Raw genomic sequence first — 19,501 nt, forward strand, 5'->3', positions numbered from 1 at the left:
AACTCGGGATCCTCGTGATTCAATTCACCACCTTGTCAAACATCACAGTAGACTTACTGTCTTGGGGAGTCTTGATAAGGAAGATACAAACTGGGAAAATGTATGAGGGAAGAAATAATATGAGTGGCATGAATGAAAGCCTGCCAAGAGCCAAGCAAGCAGCCTTGTTCCCTCTCTGACCTCTCCCCAACATACAGCATGGGTTGCCCCACCCTGGTGAATACCTAAGGCTCTCCCCCTTACAATGGAAGAGGCATGCTGAGAAAAAAAAATATGGCCCAATGAAAGAACAGATCAAAGCTCCAAAAATAGAATTAAGTGATAAAGACATAGCCAACCTATCAGATGCAGAGTTCAAAACACTAGTAATCGGGATGCTCACAGAAATCGTTGAGTATGGTTACAAAATAGAGGAAAAAGTGGAGGCTATGCAAAGTGAAATAAAGAAAAATATACAGGGAACCAACAGTGAAGGGAAGGAAACTGGGACTCAAATGAATGATTTTGAACAAAAGGAAGAAATAAACATTCAACCAGAACAGAATGAAGACACAAGAATTCAAAAAAATGAAGAGAGGCTTAGGAACCTCTGGGACAACTTTAAACATTCCAACATCCAAATCATAGGGGTGCCAGAAGGAGAAGAAGGAAAGCAAGAAATTGAAAACTTATAGTGAAGGAGAACTCCCGTAATCTGGCAAAGGAAATAGACTTCCAGGAAGTCCTGGAAGCTCAGAGAGTCCCAAAGAAGTTGGACCCAAGGAAGCACACACCAAGGCACATCATAATTACATTACCCAAGATTAAAGATAAGGAAAGAATCTTAAAAGCAGCAAGAGAAAAGGAGACAGTTACCTACAAAGGACTTCCCATAAGACTATCAGTTGATTTCTCAAAAGAAACCTTGCAGGTAAGAAGGAGCTGAAAAGAAGTATTCAAAATCATGAAAGGCAAGGACCTACATCCAAGATTGCTCTATCCAGCAAAGCTATCATTTAGAATGGAAGGGCAGATAAAGTGCTCCCCAGATAATGTAAAGTTACAGGAGTTCATCATCATCAAGTCCTTATTATATGAAATTTAAAGGGACTCTAAGAAAAAGATGATCAAAAATATGAACAGTAAAATGACAATAAACTCACAACTATCAACAACTGAACCTAAAAAAAAAACAAAAACAAACTAAGCAAACAACTAGAACAGGAACAGAACCACAGAAATGGAGATCACATGGAGGGTTTTCAGCAGGGAGTGGGCAGGGGAAGAATGGGGGAAAGGTACAGAGAATAAGAAGCATAAATAGACAAGGCTAGGTTAAGAATAGCATAGGAAGTTCTATGGAGAAGCCAAAGAACTTCTATGTATGAACCATGGACATGAACTAAGGAGAGGAATGCTGGTGGGAGGGGGGGTTGCAGGTTGTAGGGGAATAAAGGGGAGAGAAAAATGGAACAACTGTAAAAACGTAATCAATAAAATATGTTTTAAAGAAAGAATGCTTTAGTAGGCACTAAGAACAATGCAAGGCAAATAGGTTTCTTTATTCAGTCATTGAAGTAGACTGCATTTTTTAAGTAACCGAAGGTACAGTATGATAGGGTCATAGACAGATACAAATGTAGGGATTTTTACATAGACTTTTCTTTATTTTGAATTTTATATTTGCACAGAATATACGTTCATATATTTTACACATAGATTTTTTAAGTAGATTATAATTTTTTGTATCTAAAAAAAATCTAAAATGTTGAAATTTACTTTAAAACAATCTACCATCTTTACAGAGTGGGATAAAAGTAGGTTTAGGGTTGTGAGTATGTGAAACCGTTTATTCTTGTATTATCATTTATTAATTATTGTGTTGTTTTCCATTCGAACAACTGTAAACCTGCTCTTGCCCCTCCCTGTATTCCGCTATGTATATATATCTACCATATGTGTATAATTTCCAGTCTTCTAACGCTTTATATATGTATATAACACATGTATACTGAGGTAAAGCTGGAAAACTATTTCAGTCAGGACAAAGCCACAAAATAAACCTCGTCACATGCCTCAGAGAATGCAGTTTAATGGAGTGTTTAGAATAGCATGAAGTTAATTAGGTGAGGATTCTGGGAAAAGCGGAATTTACACCGAAAGGAATCAGCGCGTGATACTGACAGAAAGAAGAGGGCCCTATAGTACGATAAGATCTCATGCTCGGGAAGACAGAGAAGAGAGGGGCACACCCTTTCCGTGGCCCAGGTGAAAGCCACCTTTGATGCCCGTGCCTGCTCACACCCCACACCCAACTCACCAGCCAATTCTGCTCTCACCGCCTCCATCACAGGCGCTCTGGGCAACCCCCTGTTTAACATGCCTTGCGGTTCACTTGCCTCGTACAGCTGTGGCGTAGGTTACATTCGCTCAGGGATTTTGACCTCTTTGGCTCACTATTGTATGCCCAGCATGTAAACTAGTGCCTGACACATTAGTAGGTCCCCAGTCAATACCTGTCAGATTAAAGAAACATATTTATTTGTGTGGGTGCAACAGGGAAGCTAGTTTGAAGGGAAGTGGGTGAAATTCAACCTACAAGGGGTTAGTTCAGTAGATTTCCAATTGAAATGTGTTGAGGGCCTCTCTTAAGATTGTACTTCACAGAATGGTATACTGATAATTAAATGAGAAGTAGAAATCAAAAGTAATGTTTAAGCATAGATCCTAAAATAAACAGCCCCACGCCATTTCTTCTTGGAAAATTAAGTGCGATGTTATTTCAGCTGTTACAGTAGAGACAGAGGCTTTACAAAACCTGGATGAATGAATGAAAGATCCGAACTGTTTGCGATGTTGTGAGAAAACTTGTCAAGACCCTTATGATGTAATTGTGAAAAAGCACAAATATTTCCAGGGGTCAATAAACATTATCTACTGCTAATTACACACTTTGTACTTTTTTCTTAAAAAAAAAAAACCTTGCTCACGTGAAGGAGGAAAAGTAGACCAAACTAATCATAGACTCAGACTGATTCGCTGTGTACCATTTACAAATTAATTAGCTTTCTCTTAATCTTTGCAATTAAAAAAGTGTTAAAACATTAGTTTATTGCTTACTGCAGTGTTAAAATGCTGGTTAATTGGGAAACATTATGAGGGGCTAATGTTAAAATTCCACGTACAGGAGTCAGGGAAATAAAACATGTTTACACTTGATTTGCAAAACCCAGCTTTCCTAAGTCTGCTTGGGCTGAAGCAATACCACTGAAGTACACGAGCACTCTCTGATGTGTGTGCACATGAGCTGTGGGCAGGAGGTTCTCCATGTGACTTACACACGGATGTGTGTACAAATACACACACACGTCTGTGCACATATTCTTAATAGCATTCGCTTTAGCCATAAAACCATAAAGCAGTGAAGAACAACGCCGGTAAGTCTATTTATGATTTGCAGACTCAAAGTCTGTAGTCCCGAGCGTTTTCTTCTTTCTAGTTCTTTATTGATCGGAGAGCTGGAGTCACATCACAGGCATCTATTATTCAGATGATCTCGAGATGCAGTGAATTTGCTTAAGATTTGGAATCCATCCTGCTGAGATTTTGAAGAAGGAAGCTGTGAAGTAGAATCGGAAGGTGTTCACAGGGTGGTTCTGAGTCAGAGGCGGCCTTGACTGTAGGGAGTGGGGTCCCCCGAGGGGAGGAAAACCTTCCACCGCCTAAATCCTCGCCATGGCGGCGGGAGAATGCCGCGGTGTTGCTGTGTTCTCAGTGAGCAGTAGGGAGGTGAAAACAGATGACACACAAACGTTGTGACAGGTGACAGACATGAGAGATGAAGTTCAGACAGGCCATAAAGGATCAATTAACTGATGTCAAGGAAATTATTTCTAAATGTACGTAATAAGTCTGTAGCACTAACGTGGCAGAACAGTGTAAAAAGCAAGTGTCCCTCTGCTTACAGGAGGCTGTTCTCTGAAGGAAAATGATAAACTACGTCTCCTCTGCACACGTGAGTAAGAAGACAGAGTGGAGGAAGGGTCGCTCTCTTAGCATATTTGACATTGGCTGTTTCTTTGTTAAAATGTTTGATTCATGTCCCAGAAACTTAGGTTTTAAGTCCTTAAGAGGATTTAGCAGTAAGAGTAAATGCAATTAGCACTTTTTCCCCCGAAGTCATCTTAATGCCTAAACAAATGTATTGTCTCTTCAGAAAAACATTTTTTTCAAGATGAGCTATGTAATGGGGAACAGTTGGAAAGAATCCAAAAAGTGAAGAGACTCATCCATTGCATCGCTATCCAGAAATAACCACCATTAATTTGTTTTGACATCTTTTTCTTCTCCTCTGTGTATGTGTGTGTGTGTGTGTGTGTGTGCGTTAAAAGCAAATTTCATTTTTGGTAGCTACTATTTAAGCACACAAAGTGGAAAGATATTTTAAAATATCTATTCTGTAGCTGCAGTATATCATAACTGCAGAAGAAATGAAAATATGTTGAAGGTTAAAAAAAATGAAACCTTTTAGATAAATAGAAAAAATCAAGTTAACTGGAGTTCCAAATGATGGCCAATTGAAAGAAAGAAAGAATATCAGAGACAAAAATAAAAAAAAAGAAAGAAAGAAAGAAAGGCGGGAATGGGAGATATTCGAGAGAGAAAAAAATAAATGACAGAAGATAGGAGGCAGAGGCTGAGCACAGGGTATGGACAGAAGGAAGCGTTGGGGCAGTGACACCTTTCCCTGGCCACATTCAGGCTTCGGTGGCCCTGCTTGGCACCCTCGAAGGCCGCCTTTGGCTTTGTAGTTCAGCACACGCACATACACATGTAAACATGGCAAGAACACCCCTGTGAAGAGGCTAGGGCTTTTCTAGACCTTCCCTCAGGTCTTCACGTGGACAGAGTTGTATGGTGCACCGTCTCGAGTACTTTCAGAAATTTCATCAGTGCTGAGAATGGAGGCCAACCCTCTTTTCAAATGATGAGACCACTGTCAACCTCCCTATAAACAAACAAACATAAAAACAATAATTAGTGTTCTTTTTTTATGGGTAAATTTTCATTGAGCCTTTTATTTTACAAGATGAAGTAAAAGGAAAATGAGTTCTCCTGAACCAGTGTTTCACACAAGCTATAGTGAAATAGTTTAAACTTCAGGGATCAATAATGGGTTACATTTCTTAAAAGTTTGGGGGGAAAATAAACAAGTTGCCATGTACCTCATTGAATTTTCCAGTTGAACTTTCCCTTATATTAGTAACCGGCTGTAACTCATCACATCGGTTTCTTCAAGGCCATTGCTTTAGATCGGAAGCATTGCCATGTCAATCAATATCCACTAATTCCCCTTCTAAAATGAGGTTTGCATTTGGTGGAGTTTTGGCTCAGGACATCCTTTCCATCCACAAGCACATCCTGGCTCATTCTCCCGTCCAGCCTTTTCTCCTTTACTCGTAGCCAAGAGTGCTGCACCCCATCCTCTGACAGCTGTGCCTGCCTGTTCCAACCTCGGAAGAACGTAAAGGCTTGGGCACTTTCCTTCCTCTTTGAACTCATTGGAGTGTTGGTATCAGAAACAGCTCCGTCCTGTAGTGCTTCTCTACACCAGCAGGGGACAGCATCTCCCTTTGTGGGGAAGTTAGTTTTATCCCCTTTTTTTTAAGAACAGATAGTGGTGGCCCCTCATCCAGAGTCTCTGGAGACTTGGTTTCTTTGGGTTCATCTTCATTAAGCTTCACATTTTTCTCCTGCTCAGACACTGGTATGTTCAGGACCCTTGAAACGTTTACTTTCAGAAAGGTGGTGATAGGCTGTAACCAAACGGCCCTTGTTAGCTGTCTTGGCCACGTGTTTTAGTATTTCCTCATAACTTATGTTCCGCAAGAAGCGAGTGTGAACCGTGGCCCTGTGGAAACCTGACCACGTCCTTCCTGGGGAGCTGCTCGCTGCAGGGCAGGTGCCCGGCCCAGGCCCAGGCCCACTGTGGGACGGCTGCCGCCATCTTCCCCCGCTCCTCTTCGTTTTCTGTTGCTGGTGTAGCGCATTGCCAGGAGCTTAGTGACTCCAAACAACACACATTTGTTATTGTACAGTTTGAGCGTTAGAAGTCTGAGATGGGTCTCACTGAGTTCAAATCAAGGTGTCAGCAGGCCTGCTCCTGTCTGGAGCCTCTAAGGAGGAGTCCTTCCCCTTGTCTGTCTGCTGCAGGTTCTGGGGCTCGCCTGTCTTCCTTGGCTGGTGGCCCCTGCCTCCATTGTCAAAGCCAGCACCGGCCGCTCCAGGGTTTTCATACAACCTGTCACTCTGAGACTGACTGCCCTGCCTCCCCACTTCCTTTATAAGGACCCCTGTGTTGCCCTGGCTGGTGTGGCTCCGTGGATTGAGTGTTGACCAGCAAATCAAAGGGCCACCAGTTCAATTCCCAGTCAGGGCACATGCCTGGGTTGCAGGCCAGGTCCCCACTAGGGGGCGCATGAGAGACAACCACACATTGATGTTTCTCTCCCTGTCTTTCTCCCTCCTTTACCCTCTCTCTAAAAATAAATAAATATTTTTTTTTAAAAAAGAACCCCTGTGTTCACACTGGGTCTATCCAGACCATCCAGAATGACCTCCCACATCAAGATCCTTCATTAAACCATATCTGCAAAATCCTTTTCACCAAGCAAGGTCACATGTTCCTACCATAAACATAAAATGGTATTCTGTGATTATTCTAAAGAGAAGTAAACTTATAAAATCAAGGATCCTCCCCACCTGTGTTACACAAGAGGAATTAGAAGGCATTACGGCCCACCCGAGAATCATGAAGCTTTTAGAAGGACCCATAGGTGGTAATTTCCCCACTGAAGGGAGTCTTTCTTCTGTGTCTAAAGAGTTCTCGATACTATTTTAGCACTTGGAGTCTTCTTTGTAATCTCAATTATGTTCATTTGTTTTTATTCTTAATTTCCTTCTCATTTGATTCCTTTCCTCTCTGCTTTTCCGAGAATCCGGTGACTGTGTCATGGGACAAAATATGGAGGGATTGGGAAGTCCGAGTGTGAAAACTCAGTTAATTTTCTCGTGAGCTCAAACACTCAGCAGTCAGAAAGGAGGTTGAAGGTGCGTTCAGAATGTTAGTGAAGCCCATGGTATTTCAGGTCAAGGATTCCGAAGACATAGAAATTCCATAGGAACAAGTTGTTGCCTTACAGCTCGCCCCACAACATCAAATCAAAGAGAGAAAGATGGTCCTCCTCTATGTTACTTTTCCCAGCAGAATATTTTATTGGCCACTTCACACCATTGCTTGAAGGAAGACAGAAGACAACCGTGTGTGTACCTCCTAGGTCTCTTCCTTCACATCACCTGTGTGTCATTAGTCCATTCAGTGGACAGCTTGCAAAGGTGATTTCCACCAAGTTGGCAGGCCACAGGCGTTCACATTTAACTACCAAGGAAGGATAACACCAGAATGACGTGGAAGGGAATCATTTGATATCAGTCTTTTCATAGATCCCTAAGAGAAAGCGGGGTAGGCTTACCATGTCTAGAAACTTGGCAAATGCATTGGACCCTGAGAATTCTAATCTTCCTCCAAAATTTAAAAAAAAAAAAAGAGTTTAGAAAAATTCTAATTCACGAAACTACTCATTTCTTCCCCTACTAATTTGTCACGTTCAGTGTTCCCTTCCCGTGCCTGGGTCTCTACTTAAATTCCTGTAAAAACATATATGCTGCGTGAAAAATAAAAATCAAGGATAAACTCTCCCTTGGTACATTCTGCCCCCTGCGTGTTGCTCCCACACCTGCCAGAGATGCTGTCAAAGGGATCGACAAGGGTAGCTGCCAGCCCCTGGCCGCTCCCCTATGGGAATGCCCCCGACAGAGCAGAAGGAGGCTGAGCGTGGGCCTGCAGGGGTGTGGCTTTGAGATGGTTGTATTTTCCGGGTCAGAGGAACACAGAGCAAGTGCTGACCAGGGCGTTCTAAATGGTGTGTATGTGTGTGTGCGTGTGCGCGCAACAGATAGGAAAACAAAAACAGACAGAGGTGGGTAAAGAGAGAGAGAGAAAAAAAATACAAAAAAATGCAAATGCCCGTGAAACATATTCCAGTAGATAAAATAGTGCATGTGGAAGTAGAACCGAGACACCTTGGCAGAAGTGAAACCAGTCGGGGGCGTCTGAGCACATGCAGGGCTGGCAGGGGACTCGGGTGGGTGGCTGGGCAGAAGCCGGTGATAACAATTGGGGCATCTCAGACTTCAGTCCTTGAACTTTATTGTAAAGGCCTTACTCTAACAGGGCTGCACTTCTTAACACAAGGGAAGATTAGGTGAATGAGTTGTGCTCGATGTGTGGGGGGAAAAGGATATTCTCCATGAACAAGTTGTTTCACGAACCATATTTTTAAACTACATCAGTTTCGGTCTCTTTAATATCCTAATACATCCCTTCTTTCCCAAAATAATTTTACAACAGAAACCTGTTTTGGGGGGAGCTGAGGAGTGCAGGGGCTCAAGGGACATGCTTCAGCAAAGGTTGAAAAGCATTCGGGAGGAGCCAGGTCCTTGACGTGGCTTGAATCCTATTCACAGTGTGACTTTAGGCAAATAATTTCATTTCTTTAGGCTTCCTTTTTTCACTTGCAAACTGAGGAGGAGGAGAAAATTGGTCTCTGTGATCCCTTCTAGCCCTGGTGTTCTAGCAGTGATGGAAAATACCCTCTAATCAGCCTGTCTGGGATACAGATACCAAGCTTGAGGTAACATTTCACTCATGGGAATTAAATCGGTGACAAGTGGCATATTTAAGAAAAATATATAATCAACTCAAATACTCTCATAATGACTCAGTGCACATTGCTGGAAGGAATGATTTTTAACAAAGTCGTGATTTTAAAGGCCAATGTTCACTTCTGCCTCAACCATCAGTAAGAACCAGAACGTGGCGTATATAGGTCAGTGCATTCTAAGCTGTTTTTTAGGATGTGCTTACCAAATCAATTAGACTTTCAAATGAAAGTGAAAACCCCTTTGAGCCAAGGCAGGGCAGATCAAACTAGCATAACTGGTGAAGAGGGAAAAACCATGTGCTTATATTAATGTTTTTCCACCAGCATGCCAATGTGGTAAGAGAGAGGATGAAGATATTTCCAAATAGCTTGTGGGGTGTTTTATTTTGTTTTTTTTTACTTCTGCTTGACATGTGCTTGTATTTATTCCCTTGAAATGTAGACCATAAACTCGGGTTTTCCCACCATCCAGGCGCCATCAGCTCTTGAACCAATGGCACACTCTACCCTTCTGAGTTCCGTGAACTACTAAAGATAGGTCTTTGTCTTCACTTTTTATAGCTCAGGAAACCAAACCATTCAGACATGTTAGAGATCACACCCCAGGTTCTACAAAGTAGAATGCTGCAAAATTAGAAATGCAGCTTAAATCTTCTTGGTCTGGTGTCCATTTGTATGGAGTACACATTTTCCAAAACATAAGCACAGATAGTATAATTTTCCACAAAGAAATGTAGAAAAGTCCCCCAAAGAATACCAGCTCTCAGGGAGTTTATAAAATACGTTCCAAACGTCTTGTCAAAGACTGTATAGTCAGTGCGTACCGGTAGCCCCGCAGGCCACGTCACACAGCAGTTGTTGTTGTGACGGCCCGAGTTTTCTCTTACTCTTTGGTGTCAGGAGAGACCAGGAACACATGTGACGGAGTGCCAGGTGTTCGTCACTGACTATCTGGTCCCCCGCCCCGTGAAGCCCTTTTCATGACAGGAAACGACTTCTGTTACGGTTTTGGTTCTCCCAAAAGCAGGTCCCAAAACTAGGACTTGGCTGGAGGTAGTTCACTTGGGAGGCTATCCTGGGAGGCCCTGGTGGAGGAGCGGAGGAAATGAGACATGGTTGGGAGGAAATCATAAAAGGCACGTCCGTGAGTGACAAGTGACTGCCTTCATTGGCTGGGGCTCGGTCCCCCTGGAGAGCCTTTGAGAAACCTTTTGGTCCCTAAGGGTGCGGGGGCGTTTGCTCACTGACCACCCACCACCAGCTCAGGGTGGACTGTGAGAATATTCACCCTTGCACACTTCCTCCTTGCACTTCCTGGCTGAGTGGGGGCCCTTTGGGCCCAAAAGGTCTTTGGAGACAGGCGGGTGCCTGAGGTGGGAAGCTGTCCTTGGACCTGAGGTAGCCTCTGGTACAGCTGAACTCAGGGGTATGTAGAAGAGATGGAGGACAAAAGAGTTAGGTTTCCCCGCTTTGAGGCCTCACGGCCATAAGGAAGACTGTGTTCCTCGGGATGGGCTGGGATGCAGTGACCTGACCTTCTTTGCAAAGGGCGCTTCGGCTTTCTAAGGGCGAAGGTGTGAATCCAGGCACAGCAGAGTGGAGAGGGGCTCCGAGGGGATTTGGGACCCAAAGGCGTTCATTCTCTCATCCTGCTTTCCTTGTGTGCCAGCGTCTCGCTCTCACACTCTCCTTCACACTCATATACTCACTCTCACACTCACATCCACACACACAGATTCACTCACACACACGTTCACTCACACGCACACATAGTCACTCTCACACACACGCTCACAAATAGACCAGCGTTCTCTGTTTTCTTGTGCATCTGTCATGTTACTGGTCCAATCAAGGAAAGCCGACTTGCGTCTTTTACTAACAATTCTATACTCCCAGTGAGGGGACCCGAAGGACCCACATGGATGGCAGTAGCCGGATTATGTAAACCCCACAGGAATGGGTGGGGGGAGCTGGAGAGTTAACTTCTATGCAAATCCTCTACAATACCAACCAGAACAGACCCATATCCCACCAAACAACCAAGTGGGGGGGGGGGGTGAGCAGGAATATCTCCTGTGCTTTTTGAATGATGCTCATTGGATGAGCCCCAAACAGCCCGTGTGACGCGGTTGTCATCTGGGAGCTGCTAGGAAGGCAAGAGAACCTAGCTGGGTCACAGCTCCGAAGCTGCTTTTTAGGACAGGATGGGGAGTACCGTGTCAGAAAGTTATGCTAATCTTAAAATGAAAAAGAACCGTGTCCACGTCAGAATCAAACAGTGCAGGAAAACGTGCATACAGAAGCGCCTTCTGCAACACGCTGTTGAGATTTGGTGGTCTCTGCGTTTAATGGCACTGTGCCGTGAAACATGATCCTAGGGAACCTGGATAGTTTTTATGCATGTGGTTCTCAGCAAAAAGGTCAGCGTTTTCTCTCCCAGTGCAAATAAAAATTAGGGAATCTCTTTGACTGATGTTTCCATAGGTTCTGGTGATCCATTTTAGCTTTTCAAAGTGAACCCAGCGTATTAACACAGGATCCTCCCTTCCTCCCTTCCTCTCTTTGTCCGTTCATTTATTCATCCACATTGCCACATTCCAGGTGCTGCGCCACACACGCCGAGTAAGCAGTTGACACCAGACACAAGGTGTCGTCCTTTGTTCACGAGGATGCAATATAACATTGTAGCTTTTTCAGAAAACCAGTCCTAGTCCCTCAGCCCCATAACATTGTTTACTAAGTCGAACTGTTCCGGTGATGTTACCAACGTCTTCCAAAACAAAGGCCAGGGAGTCAAGATTTAATAAGAGCAGAAGCAAAGTATATTTGTATATTTTTCATGTGTTAGGGCTGCAGGTTTCCATAAAACAAAAATTTGGTGCCTAGGCAATTTTATTATTACCGATTTCAAGGAGGACACAATTTTACCTGCTTTCTACAGAGCATGAAATGGTGTGCACTGGATAAAAAGGGTTTTTTTCTATTTCCATAATGCTCCATTATGTTGCTGAACACGGAAAAATTATTCCATTCGCTAGGAAATTGTAGGCCTCACCTGGCGGTGCTGAGTTCCCTGTCTGATTAGAGCGTAGCTGTCTCCCTTCCAATCATCGTTAACCTACTTATTCAAGCCAGGTCCAGAATGGTATCTGGAAGAGCCAGTGTATTCCTCCTGGTAATGGGGATGTTGGTGATGACAATAGTAGAACGTCACTTTTGTAGTAAGCACTAGAACTCCTAAAGCAGCTTCTCACGAACTCCCTCATTTGTTTTCCATAAGAACTCCAGGAGACAAAAAGTCATCATCCTTATTTTACTGATTAGGATACTTCGGGCAACAGAGTTTTTGAGGTATGTCCGCCACCACGCAGGCAACAAGGACAAAGCCACAGCCAGCGTCTGGTTTGTTTGGGGCTACAGCTTTGGCTTATTCTTATCTTTTAAAAAGCAATGAATGAAAAGTCACCGTAAAGATTTTCATTCTCATTGTAAGCTCAAGATAACCATGTTATTGCCTCTCTGTGCTGAAAATTCTGAAATGATACTGAAAGTTGTGAAAAAAAAAATCATGACCTGATTATTTTTATATCAGCACCTTCCTTTCTTTTTAAAAAAATTTTATTGAATTTATTGGGGGTGACATTGCTTAATAGAATTATATAGGTGAAAAAGGTGAGGGGATTAAGCAAAGAAAAAAAAAAACTTATAGACACAGACAACAGTATGGTGATGACCAGAGGGGAAGGGAGGTGGGGGACAGAGAAGAGGGTAAAGGGGTGATAAATAGTGCCCTCCTTTCTTTTTTTAAAAGATTTTATTTATTTACTTTTAGAGAGAGGGGAAAGGAAGGAAAAAGAGAGGGAGAGAAACATCAATGTGTGGTTGCCTCTCACGTGCCCCCTACTGGCGACCTGGCCCGCAACCCAGGCATGTGCCCTGACTGGGAATCGAACCGGCGACCCTTTGGTTCACAGGCCAACACTCAATCCACTGAACCACACCAGCCAGAGCAATGCCATCCTTTTTAAGGGTTTAAGGGAAGAGCTGAAGCCTTCGGATCAACTTCTTCCCAGAGCTGCCTTCCGTAAACTCAGTGAAAATGAGAAAGAGGAATGAGCTGGAGGAGCAGAGATTCATTGTACACATTTTTAGTGGCGCAGAAAGGAGATAAATGTATAATGTTTAAAAAATTGAATTCAGTCTTTTAAAGTCTGCGAACAAGTCCAAAAGGAGATAACAAAAAAGGAGATAACATGTATAAGCTTCGTGCTAAAAGGAATAAGCTTTCATTATTATTTTTTGAAACCACATGCTCTTACCCCATCCCCTCAGTGACACCAGGCAAAGGAGGCAGTTCTAAATGGGCCCATGGTTCTAGTCACAGTCAGACTGGGGGCAGTTGTACTGGTAGTAATCGTTAGCAGCTATGGTGGACAGAGTTATGCTCTGTGCATATTAACACTAGTGTAACTGATATTATAGTTACTATATAGTATGCACATTATATGACACATTATATGTTATGTATAATAGATATTATAGTATAACTATATAGTTAGAACCAGCATTACACCCTTTCCCTTTTACCATCACTTGTAAGTGAAGAACTGGAGGCTGAGAGAACAGCTCGGGTAACACGTTAGCCAGCTATCCAGTGGTTTAAGAGAGCAGCATCGCCCTCAACTTTCAGCTTTTAGAATTAGATAGTTTTCATCAACATGGAGTGCAACCTGAATTTCAGGCACCCATCCTTAACCCGGGTGCTTTTGGCCACCCAGGGGACATGTGGCAACATCTGGAGACATTTGTGCTTGTCACATTTGGAGGGGGAGGGCGGGGAAGGGCTGCTGCTGGCATCTCGTGGGTGGGGCCAGCGATGCTGCTGGGTGTCTGAGCGGGCACAGGGTGGCCCATGGCACAGAATTACCCAGCCCCAAATGTCAGCGCTGCTGAGGGGGGAATCGCTGGGGGATGCCTACAGGACTGAATAACCATAGAAAGTTTTTTTTTTCAGATTGGTTGGCATGGTACCATTTAGAATTGTATTTTTTAAGAAGGTGCAACTCTATCTCATCTGGCACAAGCCTCCTTAGGGCACACAGCACCCTTTCAAAGAACAAAGACAGGACCTCCTCCTATTCTGAATGCTGAAGGGGTGCTCAGGCTGATGGTTATATAACGTGACCAGCACCTCTGACAGTTCCCCAGAAAACAGCTCGAACCTGAGCCTTTTGCAGATGGGCAAAAGCAGTGGATTTCATAAAAATTAAACCGTTATTCCCAAGATAAGACTTTTAAAGTTTAAAGTGCAGACATGTTGCATCCAGGTAGAGAAACACAAGGAAGGAGAATCCCCAAGGGCGGTGATGATATACCCTGACAGTCCCAGCCACAGGGACACGCGTTTCTGATGAGAGTCTCGCCCCGTTGCCCTGGTCCTGAAATCGAAGCACCTCCTCGGGATGCTTTCTGCTGCTTTTCTCTTGCTAGCTATGAAGTGCAATTTCCAAGATTCCAGGCACATGACGATGAATACAGATATCCCATCAGCCACATAAACTCGAGTGGCACCAGCAAGTTGGACAGGAGTCTCAGTGGGCCCAGCAAGCCTGGTCCCCTCTATGCCCCCAGGCCCATCCCACCTCTGATGCAACAACCAGCACTCAGCAAACACCCAGGGGGTGGGTAAATACTGAACTGCAGCTCGGTAAACAGCTGATGCCAGCAGGTGGCCAGCATCTGTGTAAGTATCAGCTAGTTAAAAGTAGGATGAAAAGTCACAGCAGAAAAATGTTTTGAGCCGGAAAATAGAGTCAGACGCGAGCTTCACCACTGAGCAAGTGGAGGACCTTCCACACGCACCTACCATCTTTGGGTTTTTGTTTTCTCACGTGTGAAATGAAGAGCTGGACAGGATAGTCCGGGAGACTCAGACATGCTCCGGTTATTATATTCCACCATTTCTAAAGAGAAGAAGAAATCAAAAGTTCCTCGAATCCAAGATAACTGCCGTGAAATTATTATTCCGTTTCTTTGGTGTTCTTGCTTCTGGATCAAGGGTTTATACATCCCCCAAAGTTCTAATCTTATTATGGGTTGTGATGGAGGTAATGATTTTGAAATATTGTAATGTCTTTTGTTCCTTTGTGTCTCTGTGCCCCTCTTTCTCCCCAGCTGGCCCAACGTGTCCTTCTGTGGGTGGGTGTGGGAGGGTGAAAGGGTCATAGTAACACAAAGAGTCATTTAATAATCTCCACCATCTGTCAGCAAAAGCAGGCTTTCTCAGTCTCCAGCAATGTAGTGTAAAAGGCTTAAGGACAGGCCTTGCCAAAAACCTGTTTGTCTCAATTCCTCTCCCTTCCCATTTACTGTATCAAGCGACAGCCCGGGTAGCCTTTGATCATAGCAGTTCAAACAATGGCAGGTCCAGGCAGACGGGAAGAGGGGTCTGCACCTGCTGCTCTCGGCGGGGGAGAGAGCTGCTGAAAATCCGAGCACTTGTATGATCCAAACAGGCAGGAACTGGGCTCACTAAGATGGCTTTTTTTAATAGTTTATTTTTTATTGTATTTTTTTCATTACCATTTATCCACTTTATACCTTCTTCCACCTCCCCACCTGCCCTCCCCCTGCAATCACCACACTGTTGTCCATATCTGTGAGTTCTTTTTCCTTTTCGCTTGATCTCCTCACTCCCTAACTCTCCCCCTCCCCGCATAGCTGTCAGCCTGCTCTCCCTCTATGAGTCTGTCTCTACTTTGCATGTTAGTTCAGTTTGTTCATCAGATTCCACAGATGAGTGAAATCGTATGGTACTTGACTTTCTCTGACTAGCTTATTTCACTTAGCATAATGTTCTCCGGGTCCATCCATGCTGTTGCAGAGGGTAAAAAAAAAAATTATGGCTGAGTAGTATTCCATTGTGTAAATGCCCCATAGTTATTTTATCCACTCAACACTGCGATGAATGTAGGGGTGCTTATGTTCTTCCGAATTCGCAGTATGGAGATACCTCAAAAAATGGATCTGCCTTTTTTTTTAAGATTTTATTTTCTTTTTTAGAGAGGGGTAGGGGGAAAGAGAGGAAGAGAAACATCAATGTGTGGTTGCCTCTCACATACTACCTACTGGGGACCTGGACTGCAACTCAGGCATGTGCCCGAGACTGGGAATCGAACCAGCAACCCTTTGATTCCCAGGCCAGCACTCAACCATTGAGCAACCCATCCAGGGCTGGATTTGCCTGTTGATGCAAAGATCCCACTTCTGGGAATTTATCTGAAGATTAGGTGGGATTTTTTTCCTTTTTTTTATTATTCAATTACAGTTGTCCCTATTTTACCCCCACCATTACTCTCCCCTGCCCTACCCAACCCCCACCCTCCACTTTTAATCCTCCATGAAAAACTAAACATTTTCGCAGAAACATATGCACCTCTTCCAGTATGTTTTCAGTTTGCCAGGGTCCAGAGATCCTAGTTCACGGTCTTGCATTGCCTCGGGGTTCATGTCCGATGTGCATCTGGTGGACAGGAAAGACTATCTTTAACATTTATCCCTTTTCCTCACAGCGCCTGACACTGCATGCAGCCCATGCTAGACGCTAACCAAAGATTTCTGGAATATATTTTCCTGTTTCTTTCATAATTTCATCTGATCTCAATTTCAAGAATTTCATTCACAGACCATCGGAAATCTCGCAGGAAAGTGAGTTAGTGATTCTCTGTTGACCCTAATTTTCTGGACATGAGCACGTAAGACCTTACAACAGACAACTCCCCAGAACGATGAAAGTCAGATTTAAGACAGAAGAGAGAAAATCAAAGTGAAGGGAATGTAAAGGTCAAGCCGTGGTTTAAAAAAGCCGAATAAAGAAAGTGTGGTTGTTGACCGATAAAAATTTCCTCACTGCAGGCAATTACTTGAAGGGCGCATCTTTCTCAGACCATTCACAGCCGTCTCCTACAGTGATAGTAGCCGTGTGAGTCAGTGAAAGAGAACCTGCCTCCCTCTCTTTGAAATTTTTGTAGAAAAACCTGCATTTTGACATTTTCAAAGGAAAAGAGGGTAAAAAAACCCATCATGGATCCTCAGCCGAAAGGCCTGATATCATCTTTATGCCAGCTTCTTCCTGGCTGTCAGAACTCATTTCCTCCTTAGTTTCACCAGCCAAAACAAAGGCTTTACAGTTAATGGAGGGAATGTTCTTCTTCTCTAAATGTCCTCTGTGAACGTCCGTCTTCCTTTCCAGTTGGTGAGTTGATAACAGACTATGACAAAGAAGACCATGCAGGGATTTATTTTCATTCTTCTGGGTGGTAGTCTTCCCGAACTCCCTCCACCCTCCAACAATCTTCCTGAGAGTGTGTCTTAAAAGCCCCTACCGGTCAGCTCTTGGGTACATACCGCAGCAGCATGCTTTTGCTTTGCGGGTAGCTGGGAAGCCATGGCCTATAAAGACCCCCCTTCATCTTTATGCCCCACTGCCTGCAATTCACTAGTGGTGAACCAGAGTACTTTGCCTTCCAAATATATGACGAAGCTGCCAATCACCAGTTGCCCAGAGCTGCGGCCTTCTGAATCCTATGGATAGTTTCCACAGAGGAATGTTTCACACAAAATTTGATGCAGATTCACTGCTCTACTCGCTCATTTTGAATGTGACAGCCACAGAGTACACACACTCATTCAATGGCGTCTACTGCCCCCACTGACTACACACACACACACACACACACACACACACACACACACACCCCTTAAGCTAAGTTCCCATTCATCTTTAGTACGTATCTCTTTTGTTTCCAGAGTAATGGTCCTAGGGATAATAACTAACATTATAATAGCTAGTAATTATGGTGTACTATTCTGGCCCCGGAGTTCAGGATTAAAAATAACACAGCCCATTCCCTAGCACCCTGCTGAGAAGTCACAGGGATAATCTCAGAATATTACTAGATGACCAAACAAGCTGAGATTCTAGAACGCTGACCTATGGCATGTTTTTCTCCTGTCATTATAAATCTTTCCATTTGTACTGACCAGGGAAGTAAATCAAATGTCAGAGGAGCCTTAAAACCCAACGACAGTTGCTACATGACTCCAACGCTGTGACAATATCAACTTCCAGCTGAAATCAAGTAGAGATTAAGGTCAAGCCAAAGCCCGTCCGCCCTTCCTCCCTCCCTTCCTTCCTTCCTTCCTTCCCTTCTTATTTTTTGCACAGCATTGACCATGTTTTAGGGAATGACCATTAACCACAGAATTACAGAGTCTGGGAACTGGAAGTGGCCCTAGGGGTTGTCCATTCCTTCCTTCTCATTACAGAAATGAGGATCCTGATTTCTACTGAGAGGGTCTTATTTAAAAACCATGCCAAGACCTTATACCTAGTCTTCCCAACTCCACTGTTAGCGTTCTGATGTTCAGTGTTCATATTATAGCCGGAGGGAATTTTTAACCCATTGGGACCATCTCCTCTTGCTCTTGAAACTCCTCCCACTACTCCCCATTACTCTCAGGCTGAGTCAAAGTCTTGAAGTTAAAGCAACAGTTCTTTGCAAATGGGTCCCTGATTGATTCTAGTCTCAACTCCTCCCATTGGCTGTTCTTGAACTATGGACTCCAGTCACTCCCAATGCCCAGCAACACCCCCCGCCCAGTAAGCATCACACTCTGGCCTCTGAGCCTTCGCACACCCTGTTCCTTTGTTTATGCAGCCCTTTCTCTGCCTTCCCTGGTTGTTTCCACCTTAACCTTCAGAAAGCAAACATACCTCCCAAAGGAAGACAACACTAACCTAGAGGTCAGATTTGTTTTATTTCATTTTTCTAACATCACCCAGTCTGCCTGTACTGCTTCCCAACTTGTAACATATTAAGAATAATTTCATTTCTGTGTGGACAAGAAGTGCAGTTAGAATTTTCTATAGCAGCAAGGCATGCTAAGCAATAATTCAATAAGGACTCAGGGTTGATAAAAAAGGGAAACCAACAAGTCAATGAAACAGAGTTTTCTGGGATCATTTGGTGAGGGTATCATGTTGTTATAGCATCATACAGTGATGGATGTCAGTAATTATGAAACCTGAGTCAGCAAGAAATAGCAATTATATTTAATGCAGTGTTTAAGGGAGCAGAAAACTTAATGTGCAATGACTTTGAGAATGATTTTCACTGAAAATGTTTAAAATAAAATGAGCTTTAGTGCTTAAGGGAAGGAAAATAGTTCATCAGTTCCTTTATGTTGGGGTTTGGAAGACATAGAGGTCATGTGATAACAGATAGGAGACCCAAGCACTGGTCTGTAATTGACGCTACATAAATGAGTGACTTAAGTGAGGAAGACGTATGACACATTTGACTCTCAGGGCCGAGATGATACAGTGGCAAAGCTCAGAGGTCGTGGGTTCAAATTCAGTCCTGGCTTCTACTTTCACACTATGCAGCCTATGTAGTTATTTTGGTCTCTCTGAGACTCAGTTTCCTTATTTGTGAAACGAGAAGAATAGTACATACCTCATAGAATGACTATGAAAATCAGGTGGCACATTGCCTGCCAGATGCTCAGCAAAGAACAGGACACATAGTAAGGGCTCGAGTAGCTGCTGCTGTTATTATAATTATTATAATTATTTACAATGCGAGAGCTAGACTCGATGATGCCAAGGTCTTCCTAAGCTCTGAAACTCTATAGTCCCATGAACAGTGTATCTCCGAATGATGTCAGGTCAATGAGGT

General features: G+C 43.6%; 1 protein-coding gene and 1 pseudogene across 1 annotated transcript in view; one reads left to right on the forward strand and one right to left on the reverse strand.

Annotated features, from left to right (window-relative positions):
* Positions 1-19,501, forward strand: part of CNTNAP2 (contactin associated protein 2) — a 1,617,197-nt gene that overhangs the window by 1,014,531 nt on the left and 583,165 nt on the right. The gene's annotated exons all lie outside the window — the stretch shown is intronic.
* LOC112308280 (peptidyl-prolyl cis-trans isomerase FKBP3 pseudogene) lies at positions 5,310-5,986 on the reverse strand (annotated as a pseudogene).

This window comes from Desmodus rotundus, chromosome 6 (assembly GCF_022682495.2).
Source record: "Desmodus rotundus isolate HL8 chromosome 6, HLdesRot8A.1, whole genome shotgun sequence".
NCBI classification, from domain to species: domain Eukaryota; kingdom Metazoa; phylum Chordata; class Mammalia; order Chiroptera; family Phyllostomidae; genus Desmodus; species Desmodus rotundus.